Source organism: Arachis stenosperma, chromosome 2 (genome assembly GCF_014773155.1).
Source record: "Arachis stenosperma cultivar V10309 chromosome 2, arast.V10309.gnm1.PFL2, whole genome shotgun sequence".
NCBI classification, from domain to species: Eukaryota; Viridiplantae; Streptophyta; class Magnoliopsida; order Fabales; family Fabaceae; genus Arachis; species Arachis stenosperma.
Genome location: NC_080378.1, coordinates 12,214,838 through 12,227,062, shown reverse-complemented (window position 1 = coordinate 12,227,062; position 12,225 = coordinate 12,214,838).

Genomic DNA, 12,225 nt, shown 5'->3' with positions numbered 1-12,225 from the left:
TGTTACTATTAATTAGAAATAAATAGGGCTATTGAAAATGTTATTGAACAACAAAGTGAGAAGAGTAAAGGGCAAATTGAAAAATCTATAGAAAAATACATGGGATCTGGAATCGAGCTCCAGCAAAGAAACCGCAACAGGAGGACTGGAGTTTGGCCTGGTTTCTGCAATTTATGCAATGCGGCTCCGCTGGAGATGGACATCGTAATGGACAATTTGTTTCGGGAAAAGTGCAATGACTCATGGGACCGAAAGATGATGCGGGAAATATGATTTTGGTATGGAGAGGTGTTGAGAGGAAGTGGGTTTTGAGAAGTATGAGAAAGGTAATAGGCTCTCTGGTTTTTTTAAATTTTTTTCTGGGTAAATGTTAATTTGTGTTTTTGTTGTTTTAAAAATAAGGGTTGATTTGAAAAAAATTATTTATTGTGTGTTAAGTTGCTGGTTTTTATTGTGTTTTTTAGTTTTTTTGTATATTTTTATTTTTTTTATTTAGAAATAATAGCTGATTTGGCAAGATTTGAGTGGTTGATTCTAAAATTTTTGCAAGTAAGCGACGCTGCTGACATGGCGTTAGTAGGAGAAGAAAATTGGCTTAAAAATAATATGGATAAACTTATATATCTACTTTTATATATTAAGAATAGATGTGTACCAATTTCTCATGTTAAGGTAATATTATTAACAAGCAAATAATTGTAAACCTATTAAATACTAATGTAATGCTAATTTTTCCTAAATTTTAGAAAGTTATTTAAATTAAAAAATTAATAAGAAGTAACATTAGAGAAAATTTTCTGAAATAAAATTAAAAATATTATTATTTCTCAAAAACAATTATTTCATGTTTATTTACTTAGATTCAACATTTTTCTTTGATGCAACAAGTTTGTCCATTGCATTAGTAAACTATTGAAAATAATAAGTTTTTCCATTAGTATGGCGAATTTGCTCTTATTTTTGTATCTTATTGGTATATTTTTATTTTTATTGGGAAATTAAAATGCCATTCTGTCCTCTTTTTCTCATTTTATTATTTAATGATAAAATCAAACTCTGGTCCGAAAGACAAGAAGAAAGACAAACGAAGGGGAAAGCCAACAACTCACATAACTACATACACAGGTAAATACAAATATACAATCCTCTCTTTGTAAAAACAAAATATTAGAGTTGGATTTTTTTATTTTTAATTTCTTTTACTATGTTTTAGCTTTTTTTAATAAAACTTTAAAATAGAAGATAGTAAAAATAAAAATAAAAACTAATCAGGCCATAAAATTTTTATTTTCATCTCTTTTATTACTAAATATTAAAATCTTATAGCCAACGAACCCAACTTAAATTTGAAGTCAGCTGAACTAAAAAATATAATGGATAAATAAAGATATCAATGATTGGTGGGAAGCTGATCTATTTATCCAATATACATCTAGATATAGCTTTTGTTGTGAGCATAATAAGCCAATTTTTGCATTTACCTGGCCGAAAACACATGAATACTGTTTTTAGAATCTTAAGGTACTTGAAGGAGTTGCCTAGAAAAGGGTTATTTTACAAAAACTATGGACATCTTCTAGTAAAAACCTATACAGATGCAAATTGGGTTGAAGATGTCATGGATAGAAGGTCAACATCTGGATATTGTATTTTTGTTGGAGAAAACCTGATTAGTTGGATGAGTAAAGAAATAGAGAGTGTTGTGGCACGAAGCAGTACTGAAACCGAATTTAGAATAGTAGCTCATGGAATATGTGAAGCATTGTAGATAGAGAAAATCTTACAAGAACTAAAAGTTCTTATATCTCCACTAATAAAATTGTATTGTGACAACAAATCTGCCATTTTTATTGTCCATAATCCAATTTTGCACGATAGAACTAAATATGTTGAAGTTGACAAGCATTTTATAAAAGAAAAGATTGAGAGAGGATAGATTTGTATCTTATATATTCTGACTACGGAACAATTAGCAGATGTTCTAACTAAATAATTACTCAAAAAGACCTTTGATAGCATAGTAAGCAAGTTGTCAATGAAGGATATTTTTAAACTAGTTTGAGGGGAGTGTTGACTAGATCAAATCAAAATCAGATTCCTAATTTTTTTTATAAATCTTTTTTGTAAATAGAATTAATTATAATATTCTTTCTTTTTTAGTTTAGCTTAATTTTAAGAATTTTATGATTAAAAATCTTTCTTTTATTTTAGGTTAGTATTTTTTTATTTTTTAGTTATTTTTATTTATGTAATTTCTCTATAAAAAAAATAATTTTCTGTACATTTGATAATATATAATATTCAAATATTTCAAGTAAGGTATATAAGCCATTTCTAAAAAATCTTTGGAGAAGAGTTTGCTTATTAACCTAAAATTTAACAAAACAAGAAAATAGGTAAAATTCAAAAGACACATTATTATTCAAGCAAAATTTAAAGACACTTATTAAATTTTTAGCAATTTTAGGTATGTACAATATGTTTTTTAGCACAAAAATTCTATGATAATGCATATTACTTAATGTTTCTATACGATATAAAAATATATAATTACTATAAATTAATAGTTAAAAATTTTATGAAAAAAGTATTATCCAAAAATTTTAAGTTTGGTTTTCAAAATAATTATTTTTGAGTTATTCATTTACACACATGCTTTAATTTTTGTGTTAACGGAATCAAATATATAGCTCACTCACACTCGATTTGATCGAATTTAATAACTATATGAATAATAATTATAATAATTATAATAATAATAATATAATATAAAAATTAAATATAGATATAGAAAATAATAAATATTTTTTAGAAAATGTCAATTAAAAGTAATTTTTATTATATATGGGTATAAATTGTTTCAAAAAATTTAATATAAATGTGTATTAATAATATTTTGTACATTATTGACCGGTAAAATCTTAGGCTCAAAAATTTTAATATGGGAATTAAAGTGATGTTTTGGTTAGAAATGGGAGAATAGGGTGTTTTACCCAATGATGGAGTCAAGTTCAACACGCAGGGGCGTGGAGGCTGCGACAAGTGTAACGTGAGTTGACGTGGCGCAGCATGATTGGGACACGGTGGCAGCACGTGGGGGCGTGCTAACCTAGCACGTGGGGGCGTGGTGATGACGTGGCAAAAGATGAATGGGCCACGCAAGCACCACGTGGGGGCGTGTTGATGAGTTGGCAATGGAAGAAATTGCCACTTTGGCAACACGTGGGGGCGTGTTGCTGACGTGGCGGCACGTGGTTGGTCCACCTATGCATCACGTGGGGGCGTGTTGCTGTATCACGTGGGAGCGTAATGACACGTGGCAGAACGTGATTCGCCTGGCGCAATCAAAACGTGGGGGCGTGGTGAAGGCTACTCTCTATATAAGGCAGTGCACGGATTCATTTTCATTCTAAGGAAGTGTGTGAGTGTTCTTTGAGGGTGTTTCTGGGGTAATGGAGGGTACTGCAAACTTGGTAGTGTATCGCGACGGTGAGATAATACGTAATACTCATGAGGGAGTGAGGTTCGTCTGCCAGAATCCATTTTCGTTTGTGGTTCCATGCACCATGACGTTTATGGAACTTCGGAATGGTCTCTGTCAAAGCATGGAGAACGGTACGTTAATGAGAGTCAGCAGAATTCTGTACCGTAATCCGGTTGTAGTTTTTGGTGGCCTAATACAGTTTGATACCATGCCAATCACTGACGAAGTGACTATGCATAATATGTTTCAAATTCACCGGCAGACTCAGATGCGACAGCCCCATATTGAGCTGTATGTTGAGTTTGAAACGGAAGTGGCGGAAGGGATTCAAAATGACTTAGAGGTCGAGGATGATAGAGCTGCAGTGTACGAGGAAATGAATAGTGACAGCGAAGAGGACTTCGAAGCCACTTATGAAGTTGGCGACGAAGATGAGGATGGTGATGTGGGAGTTGAGACAGCAGCTGCTAATGTAGTGGTTCACCCATCGATCAGTCAACCGATGAACGTGCCACCTTTTATGCGTGAGTTGGATCTCGACGCCATGCATGCACCGGAGTTTCCGGAATATTCAAACATAGGTACGTGATGACCGAATAATTTGTTATCTTTAATATATACTTCGGATTGATTAACAAACGATAATGGGCACTTTCTGTAGGCGTTGCTGATCCCGAGGACGGAGAGTTCCGCATTGGAGTGGAATACAGTTCTAGAAAGTCAGTCGTGGCAGCAATTAGAAGTTACACTATTGCTAGAGGAGTTGACTACGAAGTGTATGAGTCTGAGCCACAGACGTTCTATGCAAAGTGCAAGATGTATGGGCGCGGGTGCGACTGGCTTATCCGAGCCAGCTTGATACGGAAAAAAGGGTGTTGGGAGATACGCAGATACAACGGTAGGCACACGTGCACGATGGGAGTGATTTCACAAGATCATTCCAAGTTGGACTCGGACACAGTTGCTGAGGCTATAAGGCCATTGGTCGAGACAGATCCGTCCATAAAGGTGAAAACTATAATAGCCGAAGTCCAGTCAAGGTTCAACTATACCATCAGTTACCGAAAGGCTTGGTTGGCAAAGCAGAAGTCCATAGCGAAAGTTTTCGGTGATTGGGAGGAGAGTTACCAAGCCTTGCCGTGGTGGCTCTCGGTTATGGTTCAGAAGATGCCTGGGTCAGTTGTCCAGATAGAAACACGCCCACTCTACAATGGGAATGAAGAGGCGCAAGGGGTAAAAATACTTCATCGCGTATTCTGGAGTTTCAATCCATGCGTTAGGGCATTTAGGCATTGCAAGCCCCTAGTTCAGGTAGATGGAACACACCTATATGAAAAGTACATATTTAAATTTACTTACAGTATATACATCATTTTTTTATTTTATTAGAGTTTTTTAAAAAAAAATTTACTTTATCGTATAGTATATTATATTATACTATAGTATTGTATTGGTACAATATAATATTTTATTCTAGTTTTTTTTTTATATTAGAAAATTTATTTTAAATTAACAAAAAATTATTATGGAACATATTAAATAACAAAAAATAACAGATAAAATATATACAACAAAAATTTAATTTACCAACTTACATATATAGGATGATCCAAATAATTTATTATATGATCCTCCGGAACATTATAATTACGAACCATTTTTCAAAATAAATACAAAATAATTTTTTTTCTCACTCACTATGCTCCTAACAGCAGCAACCCCTTCTCCTACAAAACCCTTCTTCCCTCTCACTACTACCTCTCTCTCAAAACCGTGTATATGAATTGGGGGGGGGGGGGGACTCTCGTGTTGTTATGAATGTTATAAGGGGGGGGGGGGGGGAATGCTCTTATATAGAGCTTGAGAGCTTGAAGAGAGGCCACGCTTGTGCTGTTTACCGGGGAGCCTGTCCCCTGCATGCCGACACCTGCACCACGCCCCCCCGAGGTGAACGACCTCGGAACTCCGCGACGCCAGCTGCACCACGCCCCTGCGTGGTGTCACACGCATGCATGGTCGCCAAGTCACCTCGCTCCTGCGTGGTGGTGACACGAAGTCCGCCAGTTTCACCACGCCCCTGCGTGGTGTCAGAGGCTGCGTTGGTTGCCTCGTCACCTCGCCCCTGCGTGTTAACTGGCTTTTCCACCCCACGGTAAATCACCCCAGTCTCCCATAATCTCCCAAAACACCACTTGCTTTTTCATAATCAAAATAAATTCTGAAAATCTTATTAGTATTATGTTGTATTATTATATATAAGTCTTGGCACATAATTAATTTAATATTTAATTACTTTTAATTATAATATATTAATAATAAAAAAAAGTAAAGAAAACATGTGAAAGTGAATGATGACACTTGTTAATTGGTGAATGAGAAAGAAAATGATGAGATGACACCGATGACACATCAGAGCCGTCAGCCACCCCCTCGCCGCCCATATCTATCTTCAATTCTTCATTTTCATTCATAATTCATAATTGATTGCTACTTAGTTGTTTTTTCTTTTTCTTTAGATTGGTTGTTGGAAATAGTGTTTTTTAATATATATATTATTTTAAGTTGGGCAATGAGTTTTAGTCTCCTAATTAGACAATAGAATATTCTCGATGGCACACACCCGTAATTTTTGATATATTATAGGAAAGTTATCAGGTGTATCTAGGAACATCGGTGTTTCAGTTGTTTTAACCGTTGATTTTAATTAATATATATTATATATATTTTTTATAATTTAGATCAACGGTTAAAACAACTGGAACACCAATATTTCCGGTACACCTGATAACCTTCCTATATTATATTAGCAATTCGTGTTATTGTGTCTACAGTAAAAATCGGTATAAAAAAGAGTCATTTTGTTTTTTTATTTCATTTAATTTAATATTTATAATTATATATTTATTATATTTAATATTAATCATTTATTTCAGTAGTAATTAATAAACACAAACAAAAGTAAAAAAAAAAAACAAGACAAGTTATTACAATTTATAGTCTCTAAATTTTAGACTCCAAACATTTTAAAAATTGGTATTCGTCTATATAACTTATTTTTCAAAATTTAAAGGACACAAAAAAAAAGACTCACTCAATGACTCAATATCAAGATCCTTTTTCTTAGAAGCTTTTTTATTTTTTTGCCTTAAAAATAAAAATATATTTTGTTCTATTTGATTAGAAAAGATTGTCTTATGACATCTTTTCTTTTTTTTTTTTTTGGGTATAATTTCAACTTAATTGACTAATTTTGCTCACCCAAACTCCAAAGTCATGTGTCCCCTTTAATTACAATCACGTTGAACACGAGCTTCCTTTTCTTTTCCCCTTAATAATCCAGAACAATCCAAAGGCATGCACCATGTTACACACACATATATATTATAATAACAATTAAACCAAATATTTCGATATTGATATCCATGTGATGCATGCATGTCCGCAATTATTATTATTATTATTATTATTATTATTATTATTATTATTATTATTGATATGATTTCTCGAATTAACATTAATAAAACAACATTAGATTGAGGCATTGTGGAAATATATAATTTTTTATACGGAATAAAAATGTGCGTTTTGTAAAACCATAGAATTTTTTTATGAAGTAAAATTGACTTAAATATATGGATTATTGCCATATTGAATATTTTATGTTAATCTTTTAATTCAACTGATGAAAAAACTTGTGTTTTGATTATTAGGTTATGATGGGAACTTATAATTTTGGACGCTTATCATTTTGTATTTAATGTATATTTTATATTAATAATTAATTTTATTATAAAACTAGCATAATTATATATATAATTTTCATGTATAAAGAGTTTTTTCCAGTTTAAAATAACAATATGTAACTCTTATGATATTAACAAGCTTAATCATTCATGGACCAAGAATGAATATAAAATTTTGATATAGAAGGGTGGAATTTTATACGAGTTTTTTTAATTTTTTTGTATTATATTTTTTATTACATAAAAGTATTATTGAGTTAGTTTTAGAAAAAAAATTATCAATATATAAAAAACATAATAGAAATTATATTTAGTAAATTTTATTTTTAACATAACAATTACATAAAAAAGACACAACAATATCAATAATACTCTATAAAATTATCAAATACCAGTATATTTATAGTGTATTTAGTTAAGAAATTGTTGCATATATATCTTATTAATTAAAATGAGTTCTTTTAAAAATTAAAAAAATTAATAAATTATAAACTATTAATTATCTCAAAAATACCGTACTTTTATAAAATACAAGACACAAATTTTAAAATAAAATATAGTTAAAATAAGTTATCATAAAAAATAAAATGAAAAATGTTTTTTCAACAATAAAAATTTAGAAGAAAAATTATAAATTTTTTAGGAAAAAAATATTTAAACAACGTAATGTAATTACTAAAACATAACGATGTAAGTAATTATTAATTTTATATATAATAATGATGATATTAAATATGTTAATATTTTTGGGAACAACAAAATATTTAACAATAAAGATACTCACTTATCTATAATAGTTAGTGGCACTATATAAAACATGTATCAATGTAATAACAAAATGTGTACTTATAGTGTACTCAGGAGCGGACATACTGAGGAGAGTAGAGGTTTCTATCCCCTCAAATTTAAAAAAAATTAATAGTAATAAGTTATTAAGTATGATTTAATTTTTTAAAAATTTATTTAATATTCAATTTATTATAAATAAAAGTCCAATCCAATCTAAATATTAATGATTTCTAATATCTAAAGAGTAAGTAATAATATTAAAAAAATATGAAAAAGATATTATTACTAATATTTTTTAATTAAATAAAATTTTTTAAATTCCATCAAGTGAATCCTTTCTCTTCTTGTGATCGTCTTTCTTAATTCATTTGATATTAATTCTCTTTGTTTAAATTGCTATAACTGAAAGATCTTTTTCAACTATGAATATTGTGAAGAATGACTCAGAAATAAAATGAGAGTTGAATTTCTTGCTAATTGTCTTTTAATTATATTGAAAAAAATTACTGAAAAATTTGACACAGATTCTACTATCGATGAATTTTATGATACGAAGAATTGACCACTTCGTTAGTAAAAAATACACACATATTTTTTACTTTTTAAAATATATTCTCTATCGGTATGTTTTTGTAATACATATATTACATTCTATAATTTTTGCATAATTTTTTAATATTATTATATATGTTATTGGCCCCATAATAATATTTCTAAATTCGTCCCTGAGTGTACTCATCATTTTCTCAATAATATATTATGAGAGTTTTTTAGATTCTTCTTTCTCTATTCTCTCTCAACTCACCTTCCCATTCTCTTCTCTGATCCATGGAAACTCCAAGCAAATCCTAAGCTTCTGCAAACTCCACTACACGAGCGACAATAAAAACGGTCTCCTTCAAGCTCGATGACGATAACTTCGTGTCTCGGAAGCGTCAAGCGTTGGCGTTCATCAAATTAAACGAACTAAAGGAGCATCTCAGTCCAAAAAAGATTCTGAAGCGATACAAGACTGATGAAGATCGCGAGGAAGAAATTGAGACTCAGGAGTTCATTGATTGGGAGCAAGATGATCATTTCTTGGTGTCGTAATTGTTTGCGTCGATAGATCCAAACTTCACAAGTCAGTTAGCAAATTGTGAATTCACATATGAGATCTAGTATCAATTGAAAGATTATTTTGTAAAACGGTTGGAATCGAAAGTGAAACAGTTCAAAACACAACTCAAGACTATAAAACTGTAAGGATCTGTGGCCGATTACATGACCAAGCTTAAGAAGGTAATTAATGCCCTATTTGCCCTAGGTGCACCCTCTTTCAAATAAAGAATTTGTTGAAGTAATGTCTCAAGGTTTAAACGAAGAATATAGTACATTTATTACTATGATTAACGTCAAATCTAATGAAATAACAGAAAGTGAGGTAGAATTACTACTAGTAAGTTAAGAAGAATTAGCTGAAAGGTTTAAACAAACTGTAATAAGAACAATGCATGTCAATTTAGCTCAGGAAACAGATCAAAAACCATAGAATCAACATTTTAACTATCAAGAGTATCAACCAAACTTCTAGCAGTAACATCAATTTCAAATAAGAAGTCAAAATTTTAGAGGAAGATTTAGAGGAAGAAGAGGTTTTAGAGGTGGAAGATCTGATTTTTATGGCAATTCTAGGCCGCAGTGTCAGCTTTGTGAGAAGTTTGGATATACAGTATGGGAATGTTTTGATAGACTTAATCAAGACTTCCAAAATTCTCATGAGGCTGTAACAAATACACCACCTCCACCTTCATCTTCCTTTCATAGACCATAGATTGATCAACAAACTAAAGTTATGCTTGCAGTAGCACAATAAAGAATACCTCTCTCTGATAAAGCCTGATATTTGGACACTAGCACATCACATTACATCACATCATCTGACTTTTGATGTAAATAATTTGATTGAAAACTCAGAATACGAAGGAATAGATCAAGTGTTAATAGGTAATGGCCAATGTATGAACTTAAATAGCATTGGCAAAACTATACTATTTGCTTAGTCTAATTCCTGTGATTTTAAATTGTTAAATTTACTACATGTCTCTTTCACACCAAAAACTCATTAGTGTAGCTAAGTTTGCTCTTGACAATTACGTCTTTTTTTAGTTTTATTTATTTAATTATTTTGTGAAATATCAAGAGACCAAGAAAACTCTATTAAAGGAATCTCTTAGAGGAGGATTATACTACTTTAAGAATATTAGAGTGCTTGCAAAGATAGTACAATCAGATGCAACATCTCACACATCCATACTGCATAGAGTCTGTAATCTCAGTCCTTTAAATTCAGGTCCTAGTCCTGTAATAATAGCCAGCATCAATAATGTAAACACTACATATAATGATTTTAATATGTGGCACAAAAATTTAGGCCAGTCCTCTACAAGAATTGTTGAAAGAGTCTTACAAAATTGTAATATTAAATACATAAATAAAACTAAATTTTTACCAAATGACTCACTGTGTGATGCTTATTGTTAGGGTAAATTGCACAATTTATACTTCTCAGATTTTCAAATAGTTTATGATCAACCTTTAGAATTAATCTTCTCAGATATATGGGTCCAACACCTATTGTCACTAGCTTAGGCTTTAGGTACTATATCATTTTTATTAATGCTAAAATTAGATACACTTGTCTATACCTCCTCCAAAACAAGAGTCAAGCTCTTTAAACATTTATTCAATACAAACTGTTGATAGAGAATAAAATTGGTCACTGGATTAAAACGCTTCAAATGGACAATAGCAAGGAGTACATCTCACACTCCTTCACACAATTTTTTATTGAACATGGAATTTCACATAGACTAAGTTGTCCGTATATCCATCAGCAGAATGAAAAAGCTAAAAAAAATATTGGCATGTGACAGAAACTGCCCTAACACATTTCTCACAAGCCTCCATGCCTCTTAAGTTCTAGGATGAAGCTTGTCTCACTACCACTTACCTCATTAACCTACTGCCATCTACCATTACACAGTATAAGTCACCATATGAGTTTTTGAACAATAGAACTCCAGATTATAGGTTCCTTAAGGCTGTGTTTGTTTATAGAGACAGGGCACTGAGACAGAGATATAGACACAAAATCGTGTTTGATAGAAGAGACATGAACAGAGACAATGTGTCCAGAGACAGTGAATTAGTGTATTTTGTGTCCTTCCTGTAACAAGAGACATAACTTATTTTTTATTTTTTTTATTATTCTTGTTAATTTTTCAGAATTATATTTTTTATTATTATATTTTTCATCTCAAATTTTTTTAATGAAAAAAATGAGAATAAATTAGATTTTCATAATTTGTTCTAGTTTATCACCAAACAAAATACAAGAACACATAATTTTGTGTCTCTATCCCTTATGTCTTGTTCTCAGTGTCTTGTCCTGTCTTGTTCTTAGAAACAAATGCAGCTTAAGATCTTTGGATGCTCATGCTTCCCTCAACTTCGACCCTATCAGCAACATAAGTTCGATTTCAAGACCCACAAGTGCCTGTTTTTGGGATACTCACCACATCACAAAGGATATAAATGCCTATGTCCCTCTGAAAAAACTCTATATGTCAAGACATATAGTCTTTGATGAATCTGAATTCTCAAATCAGTCTTTGTTCTTTAGTCAAAAGCCGACCCTAAAGGCATCAATACCCTACATATCTCAACCTACAACACTACCCATTACCTTAAACAAAGTCCTTGTGTTACCCAGCAAGAAACTAGAATGCCCTCATAAAGCCTTGCCAATCTCAGCAACACCAACACCATGAGCCAATTCACCAAATCCTGCCACAATCATAACTCGTCAAGAGAGTCAATCTTCCATCTCCCAACCAGAACCTCATAATGCCACCCTCTTACATGTATCTCCTTGCCTTACCTAGTCCATTGTCAATACTATTTGTACTTATTTTTGTCCATTATTTGTTGACACTTGTATCTTTAACTCTACTTCTGAGTTTTCCTTAAGCAATGCAGGGTTTAGAGCACAATTAGCCAAATCTACCACTGAGACTGAGGAAAGATCTGACAGAATGCATCCCATGGTTGCACGGAGCAGGGCAGGAACTTTCAAGCCTAAAGTGTACTCATCATAGCTTAACTCCTTTAATCCAGATCTCACACAAGTCGAGCTATCCTTAGTTGCTCAAGCCCTGTCTTCACCAT